We start from the raw sequence: 16,630 nt of genomic DNA on the forward strand, positions 1-16,630 counted from the left end.
GAAGAGATGTTGAGGCAAATTGATGAAAAAAAAAGCATTTGGAAAAATATAGTTTAATTTTAACTATAAACAGACTTATAGGCTACATATTAAGGCATCCTGGAATAGTCGCTTTAATATTGGAGGGACAGATTGAAGGGAAAAATTGTGTAAGCAGGCAAAGTTTAGAATACATAAAAAAAAATTGTTAGGGATGTAGAATATACGGGGGTATACCGAAATGAAATGACCGGTACTAGATTGGGAATCTTGGAGAGCTGCATCAAACCAGTCAATTGAATGAAGACAAAAAAAAATAAAATGAAAACAACTTATAATTTTGATGATGATCTTGCAATTTATTTGCAGTATGGTCAACAAGGATAACGAGTTTAACTAATAGACCAACCCGGTAGGTTAATGTTTGCATTTTCGTAAATCACTTACATGTAAGTGTTATTTACACAAAAAAATAACTACAGACGATATATTTATTTCATTATATGTTGAAAATAATTCTGTAGGCGATTAAAATAAAAAAAATAAAAATTAATTAGAGTACCTTAGTATATTACAAAATAATATTTAATGTTAGGTTAACATTTTTTTAATCTCTTCATTATGAACGAATATGAAAATTATTTTTATCTATCTTTACAACTGTAATTATTTTACTAATTAAAGAAAGCTATTGAAGAATTTATATAAGTAAATAACGTTTTACAAATTTTAAATCCGTAAAAAAATAGAAAATTTTACACGAACTCCATTTTATACCAACGAACAACAATATCGTACGGTTCTGTAAAATGTATTTTTAATAATATCATTAATTTCGACTATTTAAACAAATTCATTATTGTTCATATAAATAAATTCATATAGAAAAAAATTTACTCGATAAATTAAAAACTTTGGTTTCAAAAATTTATCGAATTTTAAGGTTAGGTATGTTAAAGAAAATTTTTTTAAAATTAATTAACCTAATTATACAAATTTCCATGAGGGTTAATTAACGATAGTAGTTGATGCCCGTAATCTCACAAAAAAAATCATAAGTTTAACTGTTTTATATATATACACACACACACACGAGTACATCTTTAAATAGAAACTTTATAACTTTTTTCAAGTCACTTCTAAATATGAAGAAATAACAAAATCTGTGTGAAAAACATTTTATCACTTGACAGTAACAGTGGAATAATAAAAGCAAAACAAAATTAATTTATAATTTAATTTAATCAATGATTATCTATATAAATAAAAATGAATGTTTGTCTGTATGTCTCTTATGCCTTCCTAAACCGTTCATCAGATAGCGATGAAACTTTAGTGAGTTGTGCGCACGCTCGCGAAGGTTTCTGAATTTGTTTGGATCCGCTAGGTGGCGTTGACGTCGAGATATTTCGAAAAATTGTGTTTATGGTTCGATTTGCCTCATATTCAGTATACATGTTACTTACACGGAAAGAATTATCTCTACAAAAAATGAACCCGCTAGATGGCGCTAGGGTTGAAATATTTAGAAAAATTATATTTATGGACTCGATCTGGTTCATATTCAGAATATGAATATTAGTTATGTGAAAGAAAATATTTTTCCAAAAACTATACCCGCTAGGTGGGGCAGTTGTCGAGATATTTACGAAACAATCAAACAAATATACAAACAGACTTTTTTATTCTATATATAAAAGGCATGTTCGTATGTGTGTCCGCTAAAGACCAAAAAACTAATGGACCGATTTACGCGTGGGAAAATGGGAAACGGGGGAAAGGGGAAAAAAGGTAAAAAGGAAACTGGGAGAGTAGTGAGGGAGAAGGGCGCAAGGGAAAAGAAAGGGAAGGAAAATAAGTGAAAGGTAAAATTTGTGAAGTTCAGTTTTTTAATTTTTTTATAAAATTTTCAATTGTGTTCATTTAAACTCTCTCTTTCTCTCTCTCTCTCTCTCTATATATATATATATATAGCAGTAGCGAAGCGTTGCCGGGTCTGCTAGTAAAGATATAAAAATTAATCGATACAAACCACCACGTTTAAGTTAAACGTTTACCCCTAAAATACTTTTTACAAATACTTCTTTATATCCTAACCAATATTACTTTTCACTTTGTTTTTTTTTTACAAATCTACAAAAAGCTTTTAGAACTCGTATTTAAAATTAAGAAGAGAAAACTTTAGGAAAAGGAGAGGAAAAAGAAATAAAATCCTACTAAAGAAGATTTGTTTGTTTCAACATGGAAGTTATTATTTTTGTAAAATTTTGATACTGGAATTGGTTACACCGAACAAAATTGAAATCAAATTGTATATTAACAACAGCCGATCCGAACGATAAATTGATGTAATAAAGATCAAATAAATTTAATGATTTGAATAAATTCTAAAAAAAAAAAGAAATAGAACATATTAAAATTAAAATCGATAATTCATTAAATTTAATCAAGGAAATTATATATCGCCATCGAAACGATTATAATAAACCTTCCGATGTAGGAAATTAATAATTTGAATTACGGCCATTTCTAGTCATATTTAACTAATGGCTTCTATATAAATTCTCCAGGCTAATATTCCGGTTTTGGATTCTAATTAATAATATATTTTTGTTATAAAATAAGTTAAAAGTATTCTAACTATATAAAATACGGGATGCAGCTGATAATGACGGTCGAATCAAGTATAATAAGCAACTAAAAATTTCCAGGAAATCGTATGAATCGATAAATTAATAAATACATTTATGTAATAAATATTTTTCTAAATAAATCAAATCAAAATATATTGAATATTGCAGTTATATTATTAAAATCGTATCTTGCCTGATATACATTCATACAATTTTAGTTGTCACTAATTAAAACATTATCACAAAAATTTGTTTCACTGGAATAGGTATCACACTAATGAAGGAAATACAATGATGAAAACTATACCGTATTAAAAAAAAAAAACACGCACACACAAACTAAAAGAAATAATTCAAATACTTTTGTTATTTTATTTTAAATATATAAATTTTGATTTAATCAATTAAATATATTTTTAAATAAACACAAAATAAATATTAATTTAAAAATAAATGATTTATCTTTAACTACTGCAAACTATATACCAAGTTAATTCTAGTATTAATTTGTCTCTAGAGAGAGAAATAAAAAAGACACACGATGACTAATGTTACATCCCTCCCCCTCCCAACTACATGAACATTGGTCACATACAAGACGTTTTGTTATTCAGTTTTATTATATACTTTCACTTGTCCTTGAATCTATACATATAATAGCGTTTGTTTTGACTACTGTCTTTTTAATACAACGGTTTTTTTTTTGTTTTTTTTTAACACAAGTGGCAGTGTAATTATAAAAAGAATTTTACAGTTTTATACATATTCATAACTCTTGCACGAACAAATATAACAAAAAAAAATCTTCACAAAACACTAATATATATTTTATATATTGATATACCGATTCAAAATGTTTATTATGTCCGCCAAATGATTTTTCTTATTAATAAACATAATTCATTATTTTCATAGAAAATATTACTCTTAATTATTAATATTAGTATGGAAGATATTTTACATAAATCACAGTAATTAGAAGAAATAGAAATGAATGAAAAAAAAAACAACAAATTAATAAATGAATTTTGCGCAAAATCCTTTAAATAAAAGAATGACATTAGGATACAAATCATTACACAATATCAATAAAATTATTATCTTCAAATAGTTTATTTCGACTTAATAATCTTCCGTACACATAAGTTATAAAAAAAACTTTTCTCAGGATGACCAGAGGAATTTCCTCTAGAAAATACATTAAATTATCATTAAAATCAATCAATTAATGAAGAGTAAGTCTTGAATATCAATCGCTTTTAATTTTCCGAGGAACGGGTCAGATTTCACCACCTTAATCAAATTATGTGTTTAATTTAAAAATTACGCACTATAAAGCATTAATGTGAAAAAAAATCCTTTTCGACACGCCGGAAGGCGGAGCTAGATTTCAGCGGTGCTAAGTAGGAGATAAAAATAATTTCCACGTTAAAGTTAAGAAAAACTTCAAATTTATTCAATACGACAATGGTTGCATGTTTAACATACGACAAGCCCCATATTCTTACAATTCCAGCAATATTTTGGTCATTCCTTACCGTAACGGTTGGTCATATCAAAAAATGTTTCAGCCAAAGTTTTAGGTAATATTTAGAGAACCAACGACCATTTTAAAACGATTCGATACTGTGCCTATTAAGGGAGGTACGATTTTTTTTGTCTTCGAAACCCCATTTTTTCCACCCCCTGGGCCAATGGTTGGTTACATAAAAAACATTACTTATTTAAATTTTAGGCCCTTATCCAAAGGACAGTAAAAACGTTAAACGAATTCGATATCTTACTTAATAAGAAAGTTATAGCGATATTTTGTTGTTTTATTTTCGTAAAAGGCTCTCCCATTTTCACCCCCATGGTCCAATTAACCCATTAACAAACTAAACCGAGATTTTGGGTCGAGTTAGTTTTAAGGAATAATTTGAAAGTGATTGGCGTAAAATTATAGATGTTTCAAGAGCTTTATCGGTTACCATTTTTGGCATCAGAAATTTTTGGCTTATCAAATAATACTTCAGAGGATGATATATGTATGAGTGTAAATGAACTGTATTCTTGTACAGTCTCAATTCGACCATCCTGAGATGTGTGGTTAATTGAAACTCAACCAACAAAGAACACCGGTATCCACGATCTAGTATTAAAATCTGATACCAATATGACTGAATCCCTCCAATATTACGCATCGCATGGTGAACGTTTTCAACACTATTAGGCTCAACTCCACTTTGATGTAAACAGTCACAAACAGAAACATTTTGCTGACTTTTATGTAACTCTTCAGTTGAGAGGACGTAAAACTGATAATAGGTGTATGTAAGTATGGTTTTTCTATGTAACAGCTCAACGGCTGAACCTATTTACATATTACAACCCGAGTTGGATTCCTTACATTACAGAGAGTGTCATAGGTTATATAAATAAATATGTTTGTGTGTATATATAATAAAAATTATATTATATTATATTTTATTTTAATAAATAAAAATTTGAAATTCTATAGATTTATTTAAACATATATATATATATATATATATTTATTTATTGACTTTTTTTTCGTAGCCTACACAACTCCTGGTAATGTAAGGATTCCAACACAGGGTCATCCATCTAAATCGGTTAAGCCATTGAGCTGCTATGGTGGAACAAGCATATATACTCAAACACCCTAAATACATTACAATCCATTTTGAGCAGTCGTGAAAAAACTAAATTAGCATATGCTTAAATAATATTTTAACAACTTTTCATTATTTTTAGTGGGGAAAAGTGATCGACCAGAGATTGTTACAGATTGGCCTTCAAAATAAAAATAATGCTGCGGGTTCTTATCGACTGTACAATCCCATTGAAAAACCTTATTAAGGTATAAGATTAAAAACCCATTTTTATGGATTTTTTAATCTTATACTCGTAATATCAATTTTTTCATTATTTTTAATATTGTTAAATAAGTTTGTTTACTTATATCTTATGGTGGCAGTTAGGTAAATCTGTCAAACAGATAAGCATTCTTGGTTTTCACTTGCCGCTCTACCTGAACCAGACTATTGAGGTGCTATGTAAGCGTACCTCAATTTTTATTTCTTTATGTGTGGTTCCAATATTTGCTTTTTATGCTGACGTGGGTACCATCAGTTGGATTCGGCCAATTTTTTATCATAACTGGCGGCCTACGGTTTGCAAGCACACGAGCATTTTGAATTAATTTTATGGAGCATGGTTTGATAAATCATTTAAATTACCCTCTTAATGTTTCAGTCAAGTCCTTTTCAAATGAATGCTTATTTAGTAACCTACTTGGGTAAAAAATGTCCATAGTTTTATTTTTGCATTTTGTATGCATCGTTTCAACAGTCTTAACAAATTTATCCGTACACCATATTTTTAACATAATTCCTGGTTCAAGGGCCAAAATAAAATTTCACTATGGTACATCGATACGTTTCATAAGTCCTATCAAGGTATGGTGATTTCCCACTCTATATTAATCATTTCTTTGCTCCAGCAATACAGGAAACAAAGCATCGATATCTTGTCCTTCAGAACTATTTCTTACTTTAAAAACACTTCTGAAAAATTTTTTCTTGTTTTATTGTCTAAACAGGTACAGCTTGAAGTAGTTTGCAAGGATGATTAGTGCCATACATGATATTTGTGAAAACAATATACTGTTTTTGGAGAAACATAATAAGAACCGATGCCGCTCAACAATTTACTTATTTCTGGATTATAGATTATCAAGTGCCAAATAAAATCAAAATAAAGATAACAGTAAGTATGTCATTTTTTATTTTAGCTTGTTGTACTTGGGGATATGTTACACATGAATTTAACAAGAAACAAGATGCCTCTCTTAATAGGCACAATATCGGTGATCGTTAATCCTCTAAACATTACCTAAAACTTTTGTCCGAAACAATTTTTGATATGACCAACCCTTACGGCAAGGGACGACCAAAATATTGCCGGAATTGTAAGATGGGCTATAATTGTCGTACGCTAAACATGTGAAACTTTCACGTGCAATTATTTTTGTATCGAGTAAATGAAGTTTTTCTTAACTTTAATCTGGTGGAAATCTTTTTTAGCACCGGTGAAATCTACCTTCGCCTTCTGGCGTGCCGAAAAGGTTTTTTTATATTATAACACTTTTAAACTACTTTCAATATAATTTATTATAAACGTATTTTTTAACTGTAATCAATAATTTAAAAAAAAAATAATAAAAAAATACTTAATTTTGCTTTAAACTTTTATTTTCTTTTAGAATTACATTATTTTAAATGAATTTTTTGGTGGTTTTTCGAGAAAAATAAATTACGATTATAAAAAAAAGTAATCAAGTATACTAACTGTAACCGGCCTCCGTGACGCGAGTGGTAGCGTCTCGGCCTTTCATCCGGAGATCCCGGTCAGGCATGGCATTTTCACACACGCTACAAATCATTCATCCTATCCTCTGAAAGTAATACCTAACGGTGATCCCGGAGGTTAAAAAAAAAAAAGTAATAACTATGTTTCTTTCCAAACCGTTAACTGCCATCCTTATTTCATAATTAAAGAGAAAAAATAACTGGATATTAATGTTGTCAATTGATATTAATAAATTATTTAAGATAAAATAGATTATGAATATTTGTTTTTATAATGCGTGATGAAGATAAAAGTTCGTTGCCGCCCTGTCTCATCAGCGTTTTGTTGCTGTACACAGTTATGTAACCGTTCCTCACTCCAATCACGTACGTTCAAGGTGAACAGAGTCTTATCGCTTTTATATATCCCTTTACCCAGTGGCAGGAAATAAAGTCAAAAATATAAAATAAAACAACTTAAAGCAACTTTAAGCTTTGTGTTCGCTTTCACCGTCTGAAACAGTTTGCGAACCGAATTTTAGATGTAATAATTTTTCATTATAATGTTGTTGTTTAAAACAAGTAAGTGGTTGTGTGTTTCGATGATGGTTGATTCCGTTGGTGACGGAGGGGGGGTGGTGATGGAGAAGCGCATCATGAGTGTAAACTAACGAAATTCACAGAGATGTTTTGTCTTGTAGTTAGTTATTGGCGGGAATTATCGGTAGATAGGCGACTGAGTACGTAGTGCCTTCACATAACGGTGTTGTTTAGTCTAACCTAATCGACATGTAAAGTTATCCAAATTTCATCTTTTTATTGAGATATGCCTTATTACTGATTTAAGGTGAGTTTTATTTATTTTGTTAATATTATTACATTTTTTAAACAATAATTAGCAGTTGTTTTATCCTGTGTATGTATTATTCAAATTATTTATTAGATTAAAAATGTTAGATTCCAGTTAACGCCGATTGATTTTTACAAACTAAATTTAATAATAATAAATCAATAAATTTGTTGTATTTATCAATTAATAATTTATCCAAGTACTAAATGGCTGGTAAACACTATCGAAAAAAATAAATAAAGAGAAACAAGTTATATGGTTGTATTTTAGGTTATTTGGTCATTAACGGTGTATATATTTACTAAACTGATATAAGTAAAGGGTATTTCGTGAGTGATATATTAGATATATTAATTTTTAAGTCTGGTAACGAGAATGAATCGTGCTAAGCAAGAAAATAATTCGCGTCCGTATCGTTATAAAGAATATACTGATAGAGCTCCTGGGTTCGACACCCAAAATAGCTTACCGTTTCTTCACCGATCTCAGTTAATGTCGTTAAATATTCGTAAATGAATGTATTCTCGGGAATAACACAAAAATTTGAAAAAAATAATTTTTGATAGAAAAGAAAGCTACAAATAATCATTTTAATAAATTCGTAAAAATATTTTTAGAAATCTATCGGCGTATTTTTTATTTAACATATATATTTAACAATAATTAATCGTAAGAAAAGAAAAAAACATCGGTAGCGAGTTTGTAGAAGGCGACCGATATTTATAATTTATGTGAGGTTCTGAGTTCGACACGGTAATTGTCATATATCTTAATAATTATGCGTACATAGTATTTAAAGCAGAAATTATTCGTAAAATGTGTACGACATATATACAACAAACAGTCATTACAAATTTTTATATTTAACATTTCCCGTGTTTACTTTATATTTTTTAAGCTAAATTAAAAAAAATCACAACATTGTTGAAAATGTATAGTCGATCGTTCTTTTAGAGGAAAACTATTTTTAAGAAAGATATAACGACCCTCCTTAGATGGATCGATTGATAAATTAAGCGACTGATATACCGATAATTCTAGGTTCGAATCTCGGCATCGTTTGGCATTCCTTATCGGTTACAGTTCATCTAATTCTTTACGTACAATTATAAACGACGCAAAATAAAGAAATTACAAAAAAAACTATGTTTATTTGGCTGATCAAAGGAGCACTGAAATTAACAAAAAATTGAAGTAACATAATTTAACGATGTACTCGTATTTTCGAAATAAAATTCTATACGCGTAATTTTTTATTACTACAAACGACGTTGTAACTTTTCTTCTCGTCGGGAAAAATCTTTGGATCAGAGGTTAAATTTTTCATTTACAGTTACCGTTTTTTTGTTATAATTCCAACGAGAAATTTTTTAAAGCTTTTTCACGAACGGAAAGGCATTAATAAATTAAAAAAGTGTCGAAAACCTTAACGGTCAATTTTTTTATTACAAAGTTTTTGTAAAAATGCACTTTGAGTGAGAAAATTGAAAAAAATCAAACATGTTTAAGTAGCCCACCGCATACAGCGAGAGAGATTGACGGAGGGGGAGAGTGAGAGAGTGACTGGGAGAGAGAGCGGTCGAGTGAGAGACAGAGCGGGTAGTGTGAGAGAGCGAGGGGATGGAGAGAAATTGTGAGAGGGGTTGGTAGGGGGATCAGTGATGGAGAGGAAGCGAGACAGAGGGTCTCTCTCTCTCTCTCTCTCTTCTCTTCTCTTCTCTTCTAATACTATTCTTAATACGGAGTGTTAAATAAACGCAGCTCTAACATTGTGATTACAACAGGTGCTGCTATGTTGTCAATTAACCTGACTTTTCCTCCCCCCCTGGCCCTTTGGCCGCGAAGATCGGCATCATATAATTTGCTGCGTTGCGTCCCATTTACGTAGAATAAATCTTCCAACCTAAACTAGTAAGCAAGATGAATACAAAAAATTATTTTTAATAAAATTTTTATTATTAATTTTTTTTTTAAATTTAATAACGAATCATATTATTTATTATTTTACTATTATTTAAAAAAAAAAAATTAAAATCGTGTTAAATTCTCTATTTGACAATATTGGTATTTATCGTTTATGTGTTAAAAACTTAAAAATCATACTTGATAACTTTTTTGTTTATTTTAATTTTGTTAGTAAAATTATTATTATTATTAATATTTAATTATTAATATTTATTATTATTATTAATTACTATTATTTTAGTTAGTCAAATAATCACTGATCTTATACATCCGACCTCTCAGTTAACCGGACTTAATATTTTATTTATCCGTAAAATTTACATAAATTATTGCTTGTTTTAAGTACTCGAATTATCAGAGAGATTTTCTTGTTACAAAATTGTGATTCAAATTAAATATAATTTGAGATTAATGTTTATTAAAACGTCGATTATTCGGACCTCCATATCTCAAACATTTTTCGACTAATTGCGGGGCCTTTTATCCGGAGGTCCCGGGTTCGAATCCCGATGAGGCATGGCATTTTCACACGCTACAAAATTGCCATCTCATCTCATCCTGTGATGCAATACATAACGGTTGGCGCTGTGGAAATGAAAAAATTGTAGATACTTTGTATGCTGTCAATACGAGTAAAATAAATTAATAAAAAAAAGAACTAGTTATAAATATTAGTTTAATTTCGTTGCTGCGAGAGGTACCCCCACCCTTCATAACAGCTGTGTTGAAGGTTAATGCCGTACACGCATTTACGTAAAGCAATTTTAACAGTATAACAATTAACTAATTTATAATACCGACTAAAATAGAGCCTTTCGGTTCATTTTTTTTCTCACACCACCCGGCTTTTTTATTTTTATTTTTTTTATCATTTTTATTTATTTATTTAGTATTTTAAATACACGGATGTAAGTCAATAATATCGAACCTTAGCTCTCAATATCCTTTTTGTTTTTTTTTTAATTAGCTCTAAATAAATAAATTTAACTGTATGGAGACTAAATTAATTCTAGGCGAATTATTTTATAAATATTACAATTGCGATTATGTTTTGAAAAGGATTATGTTGTGAGAGTCGAACCCAGGATCTTGAACTTAAGCTTTTTTTTAATATTGATACTCGGATATACATTACGAATTGAAGCCTGACAGGCATATGAACCCGAAATCTTTTGGATAAGAGGGAAGACATTACTACTCCACCTCGGCGACTGGCGAGGTGATTAGTTGATAGGTGCTGAAGTATTAATTACCCGTTTGACTTTCAGTACGGTCAGTTTCTCTATTGCGTTACCGAGGTGACAAATCGATTACAAAAATGCAGTGAGTCGCGAAAAATTACAAGTTACTTTGTAATATCTAAGTATAATTTTTGAGATAAATCCATACTAAATGTGTGTCTGCGCGTTTGCGTTCGCGCGCTTTTTTGTATTATAGACGGGCTGGGCTCTACTGTGAAATACGGTAGTCGGCTTGTTGAGATAAATTTAGAAATAATCCTTTTATATCATAACCCCCTTATGTACTCATTAATATTTCTTATCTATATTAAAACAAATGATCCTGTTTTTTTTTTCTCTCTGTGATTAGTTACTAAAGACGATATGGTCTTAAGTTATTGTAAAATTGTGTTCAGATCCTGATAGGGAATCGAACCCGACACCATTGGTGTAGCAGGCAAGCATGCTACTTTGTGACGTAAGTGGTGAAAGTGGTGACGTAACATTTTTATTTTTAACTACGCTATTACGTTTTTTTTATAAACTTGTTTTTATATTAAAAGAAAATAGCAATATTTAGTAAAAAAGATGAACGGGCGCTCTCTAGTTTTTTTTTATGTCCAAGAGCTGCTCTTGGACATAAAATATGCGTGATTGTAAATTATATCCGTAAATTGAATATTAGGTAAAACGAAATAACTGAAAACCTTAACATTACAGTTTAACGTTGGTTACGTTCCTTTCTTAACTTTGTATACATAGGTTTAAGCGAAAATTTGGTTTCAATTATTATTTTGTAAAATTAAAAGTTTTCAAATCTGTAAAACATTAATGCTATACTGTGGGTTGTTATTATGAGAGGAGAATCAGTACAGTGTAGGCAATACATTTTAGTTGGCGCGCTAATTTTCATAATTTATTTTGCAGATTTCTTGTTCGGACGTTGTTTGAAGCTACAGAGAAATAACGTGCGTGGCAGAGAACGAAAGCTTATGGAATCTAGCGACATTACAGATGGCGCTAGATATGCAGTTGATATGCAGATACTGTGATATGCAGTTCAATTTGGATCCTCGTGTCTGCGGTCATTCTTTAACTATTTCTTATACGTTGTTTATTTTGTTTGGTGTTTAATGACCTTCATTATTGATCGAGGTAAGTTTCTTTATATTAATATTAATATTATTTTAATATAGCTCTAAATAAGTGTTATTATTTTTGTTTTCTTATCACGTACTGCGTTTTCTATTTATAACACCGGCTACTTAGTATCCCCCAAAAATAAACAAAAGTTACAGGCTTGTTTATAAATTTTAAATATGAACTTATTTTAAATATTGAGCATTGAGCATTTAAATATAAAGAGCATTAAAATATGAACTTTTATTATTAAAAACAAAACGGAACAAAATTTAACAGAAAACAACAATGAATTTATGAAAATTAAAAACAAATTTTTAGTATACTAAATTTAGATCGCAAACAACAAATTGATTTGTAGAATTTAATAATCTTCGTGAGAATAGCACACTTCGCAGCACTCGTGTTTCATCTGAACGCCAACCGTTACAAGCTGATGAAAGAAAAAAATTCTTCAAGTAGTACAGTTTAGTTCCAAAACGAGCACGGGAAGAATTTCTACGCTACTCGACATTCTACAAAGTACAGTACGGAGGACATTACACGCTCAAGGACTGAATCCTTGTCACGTCCAGAAAATAAAACACCTCAAGCTTGGTGACCGTGCCGGACGAGTTTTTTCAGCGGGTTAACATAATTACTTTTAAATCTCATTCGTACTATTTTCGGACGAAGTTACTTGTATCCGTAACGGCGTAAACAACACGTGAAATTCACATCGGTGGTGTTAGGTGTTAGTAAAAAAGGAAATGGAACTGAATACTAACTGATTTTGCAAATTCAAATATTCATGGAAGCTGATTTTGTAATAAAGCAAAACCATTAAAACTACTGTTCATCAACTTTGGACTTAGTATTATTTATAGTATTAGGGCAACAAACTTATTTTAGTTAACTTAACAGATTCAGTGATTGAAATCATGAGAGCATTATTAAAATTGAAGATAATACAATTTTACATAAATTTAGTCAAGGTTTAGATAAGCAAATAGAAATTAAAAAAACTATTTTAGTATTTAAATATTTATAATTTAAATAGAATACCAGTTTTAAAAGTAAGCATCAGAATCCTTTTTAAGGCTTTATTTATATTTTTAGCATATGTTGCACACAAACGTAATTAGCCTTACCTGATACTAGAACGTATCAAGGGTTTTTACCATCAGTGTTGCGACATATTTAAAACTGATATAATACGAATGAAATTTATAGAATAAAATGCAATCTGTGCTAGTACATTTATAATGGAAAGACATGCAAATCTTAAAAATATATTTTCAAAAACACATGAGAGCAATTAAATATTTAAAAAATATCAGTAATGTAGCACATCATTTATTAAAAAACAAAAAAAAAAGGTAACTAATAAGCAACAAAACATGAGTAGAATTAAAATTAATTATACATTATTAGTAATGTAGAAACAGGGCATTTTGGAAAATTATTATATATATTAATATATAAAGATACATTAATTAAAGAATTTACTAAAGTGAATAAAAACATTAGACTTTATTCTATAGAGAATAATTTAATTTCAGGTTGACTGTAACGGTCAAACCAGAAGCAATAATTCATATTACTCTTATCTGAATGTTGATAAAGTTAATTGGCTATTTTAAACTTATGAGAAAATGCTTTACTAAATACTGCATACAGGAACTGATGCAGGGCATCTTTGAAAATATTATTACTCTATTAAATAAAAAGGTAATAGTAGAATATTTTCTGGCTTTGGAAGTTAAATATAAATATTCAATCAGATTTCAGAGTAGTAGAAATTAAAAACACATGTTTTGAAGATAAAACATTTTTTAAAAAAGTATAATATATAAAATTCAAACATTTAAAAATATAATATAAAACATACAGTTGATTAAGGCAATTCATACATAGATAAATTCAACTTTTCTAATAACTTTGTGAAGATAAAATATAATTTAGTTATTGGACACACGCATACAGGTTATAAAATTTTAACATGCTTAGATAATATAACATATTTCAAATTGTTATTATTCTTATTATATCAATATTCAAATCAGTAGAAAGTAAATAATTTCTTTGCATTCATGGGGAAATCTTTTAAATGGTTTGTTAACTGATTGAAAATGAAAACAGAAGGATAATAAGGTTCTTTCTTGATAAGCCGAAGTATTGTGTTTAGTTTCAACAATATGTGTGGTTTGGTAGAAGGGGAAATTGTTATTTTTTAAGAATAACTGATCATTCTTTTTATCAATGATCGCATATTCATGAACATAAACACAAGATAAGTTAACATTTTTATTTCTAAAAATTGATTTACAAGATTCATGCTTGTGGGTACTAGATAATGATTTGACAGCCCATTTTTGAATCTTAAAGAAGATGGAGCCACAAAAATAATTATACTTTAGATGGAGATGTATGTAAGCATAATATATATTTAATAATGATTACCGTTTCAAGGTTAAGACGTTTTAAAGCAAAACAGAATGGTTTTTTTTTGTAAGAAACAAAATTAATTTGATCATCCCATAAGAATTTAACACCTCACCCAAAAATAATGTAATGGAATACCCTGAAATTTTGTTTTATGGATAAAAAAAATAGTACTGTTATCATTAATGTAAATTCTATTCCCATGAGATCAATATGTATCCGAGAAGTACAGTGCAACAGTTCTATCCATATTAAAATTAAATGTTTACAATCCATCCAGTGAATTATTTTTTGGCCTGCTGTTATAAAATTTTCAATTCCTTTTAAATAATTATTTTCAAATATAGATACAGTTGTGTAGTCTGTGAAGAGGGTTGCAACAAATGGCTCAAGATTTTGAGGCAGATCATTAAAAAATTTGTTGATGTTTTGTGGTTTGTTAATACATTTGACCAGTCGTCATTCAAAGATAAATACATAAGCTTAAATAAATACTGCAGGCGCTATTTACATACTGTAAAACAAAGCATATAAGAATTATTCTGCAAATATACCAAGTAAATATAAAGCTGCAGTCAGCAATTAAGAGCGAGAGTAAACTAGGAAAAAACATTTGTAAATCTGTTTCAACAATATTTAAATTGATCATTTTGTTAAAACATAAATAATATGGGAATGTTATTCAAAAAAGATAAAAATAAATTACCTGTATCTTTTGGGTGTAGATTGTAGGGTAACGGTAAATTTTGTGAAAAAAAAGTTTTTCAAGTTTGAAAAAAGCACAATTTTTATGGTCTTCCTAACTATTTTGTTCCCACCTATAATCTAAACCCTTTGACTTGTTAAAAAAATAATGTTCTTGTTTCACATGCTTCCTGGTTTATTACAGATTTAAACGATGCGTTTAATAAAAGATAGGGAAACTTAATAATTATGAACTAGTAAAAAAAAAGTAGGGAGTGTGTATACAATCAGGTCATTCAGCACATAAAAAAAAAACAAATAATTTTGTACTAGTAGAATTATAGTTAACTGCAGTATACTATACTGATATACTGTGTATTACCAGGTTCATTCCTTTTCAGTGCTATAATGAATGACTTAAATCAGTTTTGTAGCCTGATAGAATACAACGTTAATTTATTAATTCAACTAAAATAAATCTCAGCATAAGATTTAATGGTGCATAGCATTAATGGTTTTTAGTTTAGTATTAAACGAAGGAGAGATGCAAAAGAAAATATTGCCTGACTTAAGAATGCTGGAAAATGAGGTTGGCAAAGTTAAATGTTTACATTTTTTGTTTAGATCCACCTCTCTTGAACAACTGTTGTAAGGTTTTTATGTAATAAACTATTAATTCTTGTTTATTTACTAATAACATTTTGAGCTACTCTGAGATTAGCAGTTCATTTCAAGGCTATATAAATTAGAGTTCACACTTAAGTTTTGCGGCCAGTCACCACCGCATATCTGTGAAGTGCTGCTGTGTCAAAAAATTAATGATATAGAACAAACTTTATAATAAATGTTGTAGGCCATTATTTGTTAAATCACAGATTATGGCTACTATTGCTTTGTGTATTTTTTATACACTAAAGGAAAAAATAATTTAAATAGCTGCAGTCAACTTTAATAATTACATTCTCAGGATGTCAGTTTCTTGATCTGGTTCTAGCTAAATGAAAAACCAGTTAAACTTCAGTAGAAAAATATATAATTAATTTACGCAGCATTTGCGTACCAGGATAGTGTAAGTTCTATTTTAACCGTAAATAGTTAACAAATGAATAAATATTACTATTACCAAAAACAACATAATTATAAAAAAAACCTTTCTTTTTGGTCAAACTAAAACATTAAATTAGTTCATAACCTAATTTTGTGGAGAAATTAATACATTTTTCTTTTTTTTTTAGAAATAAATTACTATATTTTTTAAGCAAAGAATTGTAAAAAAATTATGTAAAATTTCCAGGTTTTTATATTTATGAATATATCTTTGCTTAAAATTATCTTGAGAGAGATATATTTATGTTTTTAACATAAATATATCTCTATATTATC

The sequence above is a fragment of the Lycorma delicatula genome, chromosome 12, assembly GCF_047948215.1.
Source record: "Lycorma delicatula isolate Av1 chromosome 12, ASM4794821v1, whole genome shotgun sequence".
In the NCBI taxonomy this organism is placed as follows: domain Eukaryota; kingdom Metazoa; phylum Arthropoda; class Insecta; order Hemiptera; family Fulgoridae; genus Lycorma; species Lycorma delicatula.